Source organism: Oryx dammah, unplaced genomic scaffold (assembly GCF_014754425.2).
Source record: "Oryx dammah isolate SB20612 unplaced genomic scaffold, SCBI_Odam_1.1 HiC_scaffold_2, whole genome shotgun sequence".
NCBI lineage: Eukaryota > Metazoa > Chordata > Mammalia > Artiodactyla > Bovidae > Oryx > Oryx dammah.
Window position 1 is genome coordinate 66,090,250 of NW_024070186.1, and position 14,918 is coordinate 66,105,167.

Sequence of the window (14,918 nt, forward strand, 5' to 3'; positions counted from 1 at the left end):
GCAACTACAGAGGGTAAGAAAATGCAGACACTCATGACATACCACTCTGCATACAAATGTAGCCCTTTAATAAAGACAAAGGATACAATACAGCAAGAGAAAGAAAAAACCAGGCAGGTTTGAGGCATCCAAGAATAGCTTCTAAAGTCCTTTCAGTCACACAGGACAAACTTCATCTATACATCACAGATCGCTAAGATAAATACAAGTGGTCTCAGTCTCATGTTTACTGAGAGATCGATGATAATCCATAAGGCTCTTACCAGTTCTCCACCAGGACATGTAATTTGAAAAAACAGGTTTAGACCAACAAGTAATATATTTACTATAATAATTTAGACAAGAATGCCTCTAGGGAAGTTTTGGTCTTAGTACACTGCAAATTATTAGCTCAAATGCTTCCTTGTTATTTTGTCCAACAGTTAATATTATAGTTGGTTCCATACATCTCTAGGGATAAGAATAAAGTTCCCACTGATGATCTGTAAGTCAGATCTATACTAATGCAGACATAAGTGAGTCTGAAGCTATTTTTAAAGAATGAGGGCCATAGTAGAGGCATAATGGACAACATTTTTTAGCTTTATGGGCTTTACATACACAAATCTAAACCTTTGATACAACAATGTGTGTGTTTTATTGATGCTGTTTCATTTTTAAAATTTCCTCTATGGATTCATATAATTGCAATATCAAGCTAGAAGTAACAGATGGACATTAAGGAAAGGTGTATAACATTTAAATCTATTTATTTGTAAATATTTTAAAAATATCTTTTACCTTGAAGAATATAATTTTCAATACCAATTTTACAGATATCATGCCATGTTCTATATATGCTAAAATATGACCCAAATAAGAAGCCATGAAATAGTAGCTGAGAGAAAAAATACAATGGCATCTTTAAGGTGCCCCAAAGAAGAGGAAGTTGACTGATTAATTTTTAGACAATGTTACCCTGACTAAAGAAAAACAAGTCTTAGGAATCTAGGAAATAGAATAATTGCTATAATTTTCACCTGTAGAGTTTCAAACAAAGGACATTCAAAAGCTTTATTTCTTCTTAATTTACAGGGAATAATCATTTAATAACTGCAAAGATTAAATACTGAAAGATACTAACAAAAGCTTCCAACAAATTTGAAAGCTTAAATGAATACAACAGCATGAGACATCAGATAAAATTTTCAAGCTTCAAAGTCAACTACCAGACATAGATAGACGGTTCTTGTTTTACTTTATCAATACTGAGATATAATAAATATTAAATGTCTGCTGATTTTTGTTTCTATCAAATTTTGTTTTAATTATACAATATTTTTCTATTATAGTTACATTGTGGTTATTTTCTAATGACAAAATTTAATGTCATCTGAAGATCTTAATTTGTTTGAGGATTGATTTAGAAAGATGCAATTGTGTCACCTAAGTTAAGGCTAGTAACACATGTTGAATCTTTTTCTTTCTAATCTAATGACTTAGAAGAGTATGGTATAAATGATATGCTACTAAACAATCAATGGATCATTGGTTGGATCCATTCAAACCATATGGATCATTCAAATATACTGAATCTCTATAAATCAAAGAGGAAATTTAAAAAAATTTGTTATTTAGAGACAAGTTAAGCAAAAACATAATGATCCAAAACCTATATGGTATAGGAGTATAGAGAAAGTCGTTCAGTCACGTCCAATTGTTTGCAACCCAATGGACTGTAGCCTGCCAGGCTCCTCTACCCATGAAATTCTCCAGGCAAGTATACTGGAGTGGGTTGACATCTCTTCTCCAGGGGATCTTCCCAACCAGGGATCAAACCTGGGTCTCCTACTTTGCAGGCAGATTCTTTACCATCTGAGCCACCAGGGAAGCCCAAGGAATGCAGCAAAAGCAGTTCTAAAAGGGTTATAGTGATACAAGCTGACCTCAGGAAAAACGTCAAATACCAATGTAAATTTACACCTAAAGCAACCAGAGAAAGAAAAACAAACAAAACCCAAAGTTAGTAGAAGGAAAAAATATTAAACATTAGAGCAGAAATTAAAATAGAGACTAAAAAACCCTAGGGAAAAGATCAATGAAACTAAAAGCTGGTTGTTTGAAAAGATAAACAAGACTAATAAACCTATAGCCAAACTCATTAAGGAACACAGCAAAGGAAACTATAAATAAAGACAACACTATTTGCGAATGAAGCAACCATCAAGGCATTAATCTCCAAAATATATAAACAGCTCATGCATATAAATATTTAAAAAAGACCAAATGAAATAATGCGCAGAATATAAAGAAAACATACAGATAGCCAAACATATGAAAAAATGTTCAATATAATCATTCAGTTCAGTTCAGTCACTCAGCGCTGTGCGACTCTTTGCAACCCCATGAATCGCAGCACGCCAGGCCTCCCTGTCCATCACCAACTCCCAGAGTTCACTCAGATTCACGTCCATCAAGTCCATGATGCCATCCAGCCATCTCATTCTCTGTCATCCCCTTCTCCTCCTGCCCCTAATCCCTCCCAGCATCAGAGTCTTTTCCAATGAGGCAACACTTCGCCTGAGGTGGCCAAAGTACTGGAGCTTCAGCTTTAGCATTATTCCGTCCAAAGAAATCCCAGGGCTAATCTCTTTCAGAATGGACTGGTTGGATCTCCTTGCAGTCCAAGGGACTCTCAAGAGTCTTTTCCAACACCACAGTTCAAAAGCATCAGTTCTTCGGCGCCCAGCCTTCTTCACAATCCCAACTCTCAAATCCATACATGACTACTGGAAAAACCATAGCCTTGACTAGATGAACCTTAGTTGGCAAAGTAATGTCTCTGCTTTTGAATATGCTATCTAGGTTGGTCATAACTTTTCTTCCAAGGAGTAAGCATCTTTTAATTTCATGGCTGCAATCACCATCTGCAGTGATTTTGGAGCCCAAAAAATAAAGTCTGACACTGTTTCCACTGTTTCCCCATCTATTTCCCATGAAGTGATCGGACCAGATGCCATGATCTTCATTTTCTGAATGTTGAGCTTTAAGCCAACTTTTTCACTCTCCTCTTTCACTTTCATCAAGAGGCTTTTTAGTTCCTCTTCACTTTCTGCCGTAAGGGTGGTGTCATCTGAGTATCTGAGGTTATTGATATTTCTCTTGGCAATCTTGATTCCAGCTTGTGTTTCTTCCAGCCCAGCGTTTCTCATGATGTACTCTGCATATAAGTTAAATCAGCAGGGTGACAATATACAGCCTTGACGTACTCCTTTTCCTATTTGGAACCAGTCTGTTGTTCCATGTCCAGTTCTAACTGTTGCTTCCTGACCTGCATACAGATTTCTCAAGAGGCAGGTCAGGTGGTCTGGCATTCCCATCTCTTTCAGAATTTTCCACAGTTTATTGTGATCCACACAGTCAAAGGCTTTGGCATAATCAATAAAGCAGAAATAGATGTTTTTCTGGAACTCTCTTGCTTTTTCCATGATCCAGTGGATGTTGGCAATTTGATCTCTGGTTCATCTGCCTTTTCTAAAACCAGCTTGAACATCAGGAAGTTCATGGCTCACGTATTGCTGAAGCCTGGCTTGGAGAATTTTGAGCATTACTTTACTAGCATGTGAGATGAGTGCAATTGTGTGGTAGTTTGAGCATTCTTTGGCATTGCCTTTCTTAGGGTTGGAATGAAAACTGACCTTTTCCAGTCCTGTAGCCACTGCTGAGTTTTCCAAATTTGCTGGCATATTGAGTGCAGCACTTTCACAGCCTCATCTTACAGGATTTGAAACAGCTCAACTGGAATTCCATCACCTGCACTAGCTTTGTTCGTAGTGATGCTTTCTAAGGCCCACTTGACTTCACATTCCAGGATGTCTGGCTCTAGATTAGTGATCACATCATCATGATAGAACTGTAAATCAAAACTGCAATGAGACATCACCTCATATCAGTCAGAGTAGCCATCATCAAAAAGTCTTCAAATAACTAATGCTGGAGAAGGTTTGGAGAAAAGGGAATCCTCCTACACTGTTGGTGAGAATATAAGTTGGTGCAGCCACTATGCAGAATAGCCACTGAGTCCTTAAAAAATTAAAAATATGCATGATCCCACTCCTGGGCATAAATCCAGAGAAAACCATAATTTGAAAAGATACATTCACTCTGATCCTCATTATAGCACCATTTACAACAGCCAGAACATGGAATCCACCTAAATAAATGTCTATCAAAAGAGGAATGAATAAAGAAGTTGTGGTACAGACATACAGAGGAATATCAGTCATAAACAAAGAAAATGAAATTTTGCTACTTTTAACAACACAGATGGACTTGGAGTACATTAAGCTAAGTTAAATAAGTCAGACAAAGAAATTTTATAAGCTTATAGTTATATTTAAAATGACCTTGAGTTTGTTTGGAGAAGGAAATGGCAACCCACTCCAGTATTCTTGCCTGGAGAATCCCATGACAGAGGAACCTGGTGGGCTACAGTCCACGGGGTCGCAAAGAGTCGGACACGACTGAGCGATTTACTTTAAACATCTAGAAGAAAAGTGATATTTGTTTTTGGTTTAGGAAAATTTTTGAGAAGAATGGTTTTGAGAGACTTTCAGAAGTTCATATTGGCTTTGAGTTTCCTATCTATCAGGGAGAAAGAGACTTAAGGCCTCCAACAAAAATTTCTCAGGGGTGAAATATTTTGTTATAAGGGGCAAATTTTGCTACTGGTAGTATTCATGAGGAAGAATTCTTTCTGAAGACAGTTCTTCTGTCTCTCTATAGACTTTCACTGAATCTTTCTTTTAGCAGGTAGGATAACTTGTTTCATTATTTGAAAAAAAAAAAAAGACAAGCATACTTGGCTCCACTCTGTTTCCTGGGATGAATGTGGAAGTAGCACTTTGAAATCTTTTGCTTTTTCAAGAAAAGCCAGATTCTGATTTATGTGAAATGTCCCAGTTTTTAAACAGGACAGCTAATTGAATTATTTAAAAATACTATTCAGGTTAAAAATAGAATTACTTCAGCCTTTGATTGTCCATTGTTTGTGACTTTTATCCTCCACCTAAACTGAGACATAACAGTATTAATTATTGCTGACACAGCACGTGGTGTACTAAGCCAAACAAATTTAGCTACCAATATGTCAGCAGTATGTTTTGGCTTTTATTCATTAGGTGAAAGAAAGTACTTGTAGAATTTTACAAAAATACTCCTTATTTTGACTCAATAGGCCAATTAAGTTTCTGTAATCAGTATTTTTATTAATTAAAAATAAATTGCAGAAAAATCATACTGAATTTCTGCTGCTGCTGCTAAGTCACTTCAGTCGTATCCAACTCTGTCCGACCCCATAGAGGGCAGCCCACCAGGCTCCACTGTCCCTGGGATTCTCCAGGCAAGAACACTGGAGTGGGTTGCCATGTCCTTCTCCAATGCCATGAAAGTGAAAAGTGAAAGTGAAGTCGCTCAGTCGTGTCCGATTCTTAGCGACCCCGCGGACTGCAGCCTACCAGGCTCCTCTGCCCATGGGATTTTCCAGGCAAAATCTCTAGAGACACGAAATAGTATGTCTGTTTATATACCATGCCCAACTAATCCATTCAACAAAGTGTAACAGCTAGAGGCAGAAATTTCCTCTAAAATTTGTTTTCCAGATTTATATTCATACTATGTTTCGTAAAATAAAACTATACAAAATTGCAGTGGCAGTATGTCTTATAAAAATGTTTGCTTTATTCCTTTTTAAATTATTCAGCTTCAGTGTATTATTGTTTAATAAAATTGAATTAGTAAAAAGAACCATCACTATAATCTCTGCATTCTAACAGCAATTTGTCAAGCCTTATTCCTAATATAAAATTAGCATGTAAATTATACCATATAAACTTGAAAAAAGAGTAAGTGGCAAATAATTTTTAATTGTTGATATGCTAATAAACATCCCATTATCACCCATTATTATGAATAGCTTTTACATATTAAGATGCAGATTTCTTCCTTTTAATTAAACTACACAAGCTTAGTGGTATCAGTGGTATCTGTACATGTGCTGATATCTCTGGGTACCAGTAGTAAACAAACCAGGAAATGATGGCTTGAGCTGAGATTCTGAGGATTGGATCATCTTGATTTGTGCTCATAGTTAAGCCTTGTCTTTTAATTTATTGTTTAATTAAAAGTGCTTGAGGTAACATGAAATCATGGGTACAAACTAAAAATAGAAAAAAAAATAAAATGTTGAGATTTAAGCACAACAGTAAATGACATAAAAAGAAAAAAATGCTATTTTATTGTTGCTTAATAAGAAGAAAAGTTCATGTTGATATGGAGAGATCAATTTTTTCAAAGCTTGTATTATGTTTCCTGGCATCTGATCAGCAGTTTTAATGGCATCACCCTACCTTTGGAGGAGTTCACAGTCTCTACTAATCAGTTCTTCTGATACAGGCCAACAATATGCCATTTGAAAATACAAAAACTAAGACTCAGCTCTAGCTTGTGAGATTTTATTAGAGCAGAGATTTAAATGTAGCAGAGATTGCTACACTGCCAGTTTAAATGGGCAGAGATTGACACAAATGCTTACCTCTGTGTTTGCCTTTCCCTGTATCTTGCTAAAGGATAATGAAATCCTAAGGCTAAAATCAGGATGTGGATTTGTGAAGTAAGAGCCAAACAGTCTGCTTTCTCAACATTGAAATGATGTTTCTTAACCTTGGCTCCACTCTGAACCAATCTTTGATATATAGGAATCTCTAGTATGTGATTTTGGCATCAATTTATTTATAGGTTGCTCAAGTGATTACATTATGAAACTAGGAGAGATAGCCACTGATCTAGGCTAGCTGGGGTATAAACATTCTAGCACAGCTCAACACATAGATTACTGCAGCACTACGTAGAGGTTTAGAACCAAAATACATATATACAGTTGCTGCCAGAAGCATGGTGAGCAAGACGAAAAGGATTGAACTTTCACGCTATCAGGCTTTTGACATAATTAACAATCATAATATGAAACAGCCCTAAATAAAATATATGAATGCAAATTTATATATTTTTAGCAAGAAACAGATGATAGAATGAAGTGATGAATATGAGAAGATTTGGGAGGAGAGGCAATGCCTATGAAAAATAAAAGGCAAAGTGTAAATCAACTATACTTCAATGAGAAATAAAATAAAAGGGAGAGGAAGTAGGACTGGACAGAGAAAGTGTTCAGACCATGATGGAGATTTGACGCCTGTGAAAGGAATGTCAAGAGAAAGCAAGATTGGGCAGGGAGGACTGTATACAGATCGTGACTAGGTTTTAATCAGTCTGGAAGTGTGAAAGTGTTAGTCATTCAGTTGGGTCCAACTCTCTGTGACCCCATGGATTGTAGCACGTCAAGCTCCTCTGTCCGTGGAATTCTCCAGGCAAGAATACTCGAGTGGGTAGCAATTCCCTTCTCCAGGGGATCTTCTTGTTTCAGGGATCAAACTTGGGTCTCTAGCATTGCAGGTAGATTCTTTACCATCTGAGCCACAGGGAAGTCCTTAGCCAGTTTAGTTAAGAATAATAAGGCTTACCAGTTATAGTTGCACTCCATTAGATTGAGAAATTCTGGCTCTATTGCCCCTATCATGCCTGGTTTGGCTAACCAGGAAGATGTAGGACCCACTGGGAAAAAGAAAAATAAGGTGAATCCTGAAGCTTCTGTGATGTAGGGCGACAGGTAACTACATTCTTTGTAGCTGAAAGGCCAAGTTTCTTCTTGAAGGAACACTCAATTGCTGTGCCTGCATGACTACCACAAAACATATATAGAAATTTGTCGATACTCTTAATTTCACCTTTCAATTAGCATCCTCTACTCATACATCATGGGGCTTCCCTGGTAGGTCAGCTGGTAAAGAATCTGCCTGCAATGCAGGAGACCCCGGTTCGATTCCCGGGTGGGGAAGATCCCCTGGAGAAGGGATAGGCTACCCACTCCAGTATTCTTGGGCTTCCCTGGTGGCTCAGCTGGCAAAGAATCCACCTGCAATGCAAGAGACCTGGGTTCCATTCCTGGGTTGGGAAGATCCCCTGGAGAAGGGCATGGAAACTCACTCCAGTATTCTTGCCTGGAGAATCCCATGAATAGAGGAGCCTGACAGGCTACAGTCCATGGGGCTGCAGAGTCGGATGTGACTGAGCGACTAAACATAGAATGGCACTCATAAATCATCAGTCAGAAATTAGTCTCCTGCCAAGGATATTTAGCCATCAAATCCAGAGTAAGAGGCAATAACTTGCAGCCACCATATGTCTCCACAGATTAATGCTTGCCCATATCCTTGACTCTTGGTTAATCATGAAATTTTGGTTTTTTGGGGGGGGAGAACTTTCTCTTTTTGTATAAACTTTATTGACATCTTGGTCCTACAGTAAAACTTTCTATATTCAGTTATCCAGCCAGTCTAGAGAACACTGTTGTGTAAATAAGAAAAAGCCAATATTTAGAATGAATACATTATTCTTTAAACTGTTTTTTTTTAATATTTCTAGACTGTATTACCCACTCTCTGACTAAGTAGTCTTACTGCAAATTGATTTATCTTTTCTTGAGGAATATGCATCTTGACCACATTCAATTAGTGTACTATGCTATAGTTACAGATGGGCTTCCCAGGTGGCTCAGTAGTAAAGAATCTGCCTGCCAGTGCAGGAGACGTGGGTATGATCCCTGGGTCAGGAAGATTCCCTGGAGAAGGGAATGACAACCCACTCCAGTATTCTTGCCTGGAATATTCCATGTACAGAGGAGCCTGGCGGGCTACAATCCATGAGTGGGGCAGGGGAGGCAAAAGAGTCAGACACAATCGAGCGACTAAACAACAATATATACACAAATTTCAAAGTATTTTTTATTCTACTCTTTCACTAACATATATGATAGATTGATCTCCTCAAATGGATAACAGATCTAAAAAAGTAATTATTGAAACCAAGGTTAAACAGTATATCCATTAATTGTATGATATTCTCAAAAACTGTGTCTTTAAAAAAATCAGTGCCTTTTCACTTTTAAATGACATTCAAAGGATAATTTAACACACTACTTGATTCCCCAAGACATATTCAATCATCTATTTCAATCATGTCAATTTCTTAAGAAAACATCACCTTTTCTGAAATTCCAGAATTGATTTTTTTTCCCAACACAAATAGCCCTTGACTTACTGCTATTTTGCCTTGTTCTAATAATTAAATACAAGTTACTAGGAGCAACATGAAAGGCAGTGAAGGAATGTCTGTTATCCTGACAATTTAGAGGTAATGTATTCAATCTAAAAATCTTTATTATGTTCAGCATGCAAGCAGATAACTTTTAGGCAGAATTATTTTTCAAGTAGAAGGCAAAACACAAGTTCAGAAACAATTTCACCAAATTTGGCAGACTAATCACCTTTGACACCACCCTTATGGCAGAAAGTGAAGAGGAGCTAAAAAGCCTCTTGATGAAAGTGAAAGAGGAGAGCGAAAAAGTTGGCTTAAAGCTTAACATTCAGAAAACGAAGATCATGGCATCCGGTCCCATCACGTCATGGGAAATAGATGGGGAGACAGTGGAGACAGTGTTAGACTTTATTTGTTGGGGCTCCAAAATCACTGCAGATGGTGATTGCAGCCATGAAATTAAAAGACGCTTACTCCTTGGAAGAAAAGTTATGACCAACCTGGATAGTATATTCAAAAGCAGAGACATTACTTTGCCAACTAAGGTCCATCTAGTCAAGGCTATGGTTTTTCCTGTGGTCATGTTTGGATGTGAGAGTTGGACTATGAAGAAGGCTGAGCACTGAAGAATTGATGCTTTTGAACTGTGGTGTTGAAGAAGACTCTTGAGAGTCCCTTGGACTGCAAGGAGATCCAACCAGTCCATTCTGAAGGAGATCAACCCTGGGATTTCTTAGGAAGGAATGATGCTAAAGCTGAAGCTCCAGTACTTTGGCCACCTCAGGCGAAGAGTTGACTCATTGGAAAAGACTCTGATGCTGGGAGGGACTGGGGGCAGGAGGAGAATGGGACGACCGAGGATGAGATGGCTGGATGGCATCACGGACTCGATGGACGTGAGTCTGAGTGAACTCTGGGAGATGGTGGTGAACAGGGAGGCCTGGCGTGCTGCGATTCATGGGGTCGCAAAGAGTGGGACACGACTGAGCGACTGAACTGAACTGAACTGAACTGAACCACCTTTTGGAGCTTACATTTTAATAGAAGTCAGTCACTAATATAATGCTAAATTTTCCAAATGAATTGCTAGAACAAATTATATACATAGTTTTAAATACAAATAATGACAAATTTTATATGTCCTGCTTTAATAAAACAGAATTGTATTTTTATGCATTTTTAAGTTAGGAAACAACTTCTGCCCACATTTTTTGGTAAAATGTTAGATTAAATCTTAATACAATTGTCACCACTACAGTATGACTAGAAAAGGAAGAGGAGGGAGGAACTTAAAGTTTGAAACCCATTAATCTGGATCAGTAGTTATTCTTATATTCAACAAATATTTGAGTTGCTTATTCATGATATACCTTGTTTTTTGGGTTAAGATAATACTACACAAAACAAAGCTCCTACACTGATGTAACTTTCACACTGTAGTATGTTTGGGAAGGACTCAGTAAACAGGCAATAAAGAAAAAAGTAGAAACAATAAATAAGAACAAACTAGAAGCAGTAGTATAAAGCAAAGTTAGAAAGATAGATGTAATAATGGAGTGCTATTTTAGACAGATAAATGTTAATACTCCTTGCAATTTTTCCCCAGTCCCAGTTCAAAATAGCACAAAAAAATAGAAGCAGGGCAATGTAATTAGTCTGCAAGTCTTGGAAGTTTGTCTCTATTTTGATGAGGTAAAGAAAAGTGTGTTAATTTATAATTTTTCTAATAACAACAATAGCATAATATTAACGGAATCAAAAAAAACACAATGTTTTTGGTATGACATTTTTATAAGTCATATTCTATTTTAAGATAAAATAAACCCATTTTGTTAACAGTTTTTAAATGTATGGTTGTGAATCATTTATCAAACACTATTACTATTTATTTGAATGTTAATCTTTGATTTAGACATTCAATTTGTTATCAAATTTAAATACAGAAGATTTGAATTATTGAAGATATATACACAGTGGGGTTAATATTCTAGGATCTTTATCTTGTCTTGTTATTTTTTACACAAGGTAGTAATTGAGTTAGTTTTAATTTGCATTGAAAAATACACATAAAAGTAAATTCATATATCATAATAGTACAGCTAGCTACACTTTTGCAAACTTAACACAGCCATGTATACAACACCCACCCACACATCAGATTTTAATACCAGCTTGACTTCTAACAACTTAAATCAGTTTTTCTGTTTTTATTCTGATGGAAATGGAATCAGAGTCTAAACTCTTTCTGTCTGACCTCTTCCACTCACCTTTATGTTTGTGAGGTTTACACATATTGAGTGCAGCTGTAAATTGCTAATTCTAATTACTATGTAATTATAGCACATTTTATTTTTCCATATTGGAATAACAGATGTAAATTCAGGTATTTTTCAGTTTGGTTTGTTTTCAATAATATTGCTATGACCATTTTACTACACATCTTTGGGAGAACATATGTATGCATCCCTATGGGCATTTGCATGGGAAAGGAATTGCTGGATGACAGAGTCTGTATGTGTTGAGCCTTAGCACATGTTGGCAAGAGGTTTTCTAAAGTTTACCAATGTACACTACCATCATCAGTGCATCAGTTCTCCAATTGCTCTGCATCCTTGCTAACACTGTATATTTCCGCCTGGGTTGTTTTGTTTGCAGTTCCATCATTCTGTTAAGTACGTAGTATCCCACTGCAGTTTTAATTTACATTTCCCTAGTTACTAATGAAGTTGAACTTTCATCTCTTCAGGTGAATATCAGCCAGTACTCTTGCCTGGAAAATCCCATGGATGGAGGAGCCTGGTAGGCTACAGTCCATGGGGTCGCAAAGGGTCAGACATGACTGAGCGACTTCACTTTCCCTTTAAAAAATATTTGTTCATATTTTGCACCACTTTTTTTCTATTGGGTTTTCCTTTTCTTAGTGACTTGTAGGAATCCTTCATACATTTGGAATATAATTCATCTATTGGAAACATATATTGCAAATATTTTCTCCCACTTGTATTGCCTTCTTATTCTCCTAATGTTTTATTTTATTTGATGTATCACAAAAAGGACTAATCATAAAAGTGAAAATGGATAAGCTGGAATTAATAATATTTTTTAATTTCTGATTTTATAAAACATTGTTAAGAAGGTGATATGGGTAAAGAATCTGAAATAGAATAAATATATGTATATGTATAACTGAATCACTTTTCTCTATACTTGAAACTAACACAACACTGTAAGTCAACTATATTCCAATAATTTTTTTTTAAGTGTGAAAAAATAAAAGACAGATGCTGGGAGTGAGGAGGCAAAAATTTGCTGTATGAAGAGGCCAAAATATCTCTATGAGAATGGCTAATATTAAAGCATAATTATATCAAGTATTGGCAAGAATACAAAACAGCTAGAAATTTTAAATATTTCTAATATAAATGAAATGTGATATAGATAGTTTAGAAAACAGGTTGCAATTTCTTATAAAGTTGGATACACATTTACCACATGGACCACCAACCTCAATTCTAGATGTTTCTCTAAAAGAAATGAAAAACCACATTTACACAAAGACTTGTCTACAAATATTCATAGTAATTTTATTCACAATTGCCCCAAACAGGAAACAACTCAGAGCTTCTGTTTTCCTCTTTCAGGCAGATTGGATGAGCACCAGGGAGTAGACCCAAAGGGTTTCTGGTTCTTTCCTGTATCTCAGGCTTTTCCTTTCCATGTTTTTGATAAGAGCCTGGTTATCTCAAACTGCTTAGACAGAATGTTTGTGAGAAATTTAATATCTCTTTCAGAGGTTTTGAGTTTTGCTCTTTGGTTTACCACATGCCATACTACTTTAAAGTTTGGCAAGTATTTCGAAAAGGTGACCAGTCTTGAGTTTGAGACAGGCACATCCCTGAAGTAGGATTTGTTGTCCTAAATAATGGAAGACCACAGGACATTTCAATTTCAACATTTTTAAGCCACCTCATGATCCATCCTTCAACAAGCAGATGGTAGGAAAAAAAAAACAAAAACAGAATCATTGCTGGTTTATATTCTCTGTCTAGTAACATTACTTTGCTTGTTAGTTGCTTAGTCGTGCCCAACTTTTGTGACCCCCATGGACTGTAGCCCAGCAGGCTCCTCTGTCCATGGGTTTTTCCAGGCAAGAATACTGAAATGGGTTGCCATTTTCTTCTCCAGGGGATCTTCCTGACCCAGGGACTGAACCCAGGTTTCCTGCATTGCAGGCAGGTTCTTTACCATCTGAGCCACCAGGGAAGCCAATTCTTCTGCTTCGGCATTCCCAATTGCCAGCCCAATTTGAGCCTAGAAGTGACCACAGAAAAGGAAATGATTGGAATTTCCATTCATTTAATCTTCTCTGCTTCCATGGCTCTCCCTCCAGTGCTTAAAAAATTTTTTTTTCTCAATTAATCCTGTTTTTATGTTGTAATGGGGACATGGTCTATAGCATCTACTATTGCTTTCTTTTCTTCTATAAATGTTTATGTCAATATTCAGTTTTCCAAGAAATATTTTAAATATTCTTATAGATTAAAACACAGATTTTAAAGTTTCGATAACCTATCAATTTATAAACTGAGAGCATTCCTAAATTTTTAAAAATATGTAAAATAGTTAATATAAAAATCAATCTAATGTTGTAATATTTATTTATCTTTATGAAATATGTCATTAGATTTATTGTTTTAAATACTTTTACAAACTATCACTCTATTATTTTTCTAAAATGCAGGCTGAATCACATAGTCCCCTTTGGAAAAAACCTTTAATTTGTCTCTTTCTTTTAAAGAATAAAATTCTAATTCCTTTGATAGTTTGATTACTTTCCATGGTTTTATCTTCATTTTTTAGGGGCTACCTCCCACTCTATCTATCAATTCATCTGTATCACTGATCATTCACATTTAACTTATTCTCTGGATATGCCCTGTTCTCATACACCTCTGAACTCTATTGTATCTAAATAGAACACAACACTTAGCCTCTCCACTCTACCTACTAAAACCTTACTTTTATTTTATGGATTAATTCACAGGACCCCTCTTCCACTGAGGCTTCTTCTAATCAAAAATATATTCATCTTCTTTAAATAACGATTATTGTATTTATTTTTGGCGTTTACTTTTTCCAACTCTTTTTCTTTATATTCAGTTCAGTTAAGTCGCTCAGTCATGTCATATTCTTTGTGACCCCATGGACTATATCATGCCAGGCCTCCCAGTCCATCGCCAACACCCAGAGTTTACTCAAACTCATGTCCCTTGAGTCAGTGATGCCATCCAACCCTCTCATCCTCCATCATCTCCTTCACCTCCTGCCTTCAATCTTTCCCAGCATCAGGGTCTTTTTCAAAGAGTCGGTTCTTAGCACCAGGTGGCCAAAATATTGGAGTTTCAGCTTCAATATCAGTCCTTCCAATGAACACCCAGGACTGATCTCCTTTATGATGGACTGGTTGGATCTCCTTGCTTTCCAAAGGACTCAAGAGTCTTCTCCAACACCACAGTTCAAAAGCATCAATTCTTTTGCACTCAACTTTCTTTATAGTCCAAATATCATATCCATACATGACTACTGGAAAAACCATAGCTTTAACTAGACAGACCTTTGCTGGCAAAGTAATGTCTCTGCTTTTTAATATGCTGTCTATGTTGGTCATAGCTTTTCTCTCATGGAGCAAGCATCTTTTGATTTCATGACTGCAGTAACCATCTGCAGTG